Here is an 843-nt window from a genome sequence, read left to right on the forward strand (position 1 = left end):
TATTTATCTAATTAAATTACATTTGAGGCCAAACAGATGAATACTATACTAGAAGATAAACATTTTATTTATTTATTATACAGTAGTGATAAATCGTACACTATTACACAGTAGATATCTTTTTAGACTAGTTTAGCCATCAACTGCAGAATATACAGTATACTGTTGACTTTAGCAAGTTTTAGGATTCAACAATGTAACCTACGGATTCAAATATGTAACCTGCGGATTCAAATACGTAACATTCAACTACGTAACATGCAACTTTGTAGCATGTTTTTGGATTCTACCAGGCTAAAGTACAGCTAGAGGCAATCGAATCCCCTTTTTAAATGACAACTGGGCCAGTGTCTAATGGTCTATATGGTTTAGACCGTATGGTTTATAGTTGTCTTGCTAGTCCAGCATCTTGCAAGTGACCCCTCTGACAATGGGACCAAATTAGGTCAAAGGTTATATTTTACAGACCTGCACTGTGGAGTGAAACAAGATGCTCACAGTCCCCCAGAAGAGCAAACAGCATCCCTTTAAAGATAATGACTCAAGTAAAAGTTGAAAGTCACCCAGTGAAATTCTACTTAAGTAAAAGTCTAAAAGTATTTGATTTTAAATATACTTAAGTAACAAAAGTTAATTAAAAATATATATACTTAAGTATCAAAAGTAAAAGGATAAATCATTTAAAATTCCTTATATTAATCAAACCAGACAGCACCCTTTTCTTGTTTTTTAAATTTATGGATATCCAGGGGCCCACTCCAACACTCAGACATAATTAACAAACAAAGCATGTGTTCTATGAGTCCGCCAGATCAGAGGCAGTAGGGTTGACGAGGGGCGTTC

This window comes from Salmo trutta, chromosome 37, assembly GCF_901001165.1.
Source record: "Salmo trutta chromosome 37, fSalTru1.1, whole genome shotgun sequence".
NCBI lineage: Eukaryota > Metazoa > Chordata > Actinopteri > Salmoniformes > Salmonidae > Salmo > Salmo trutta.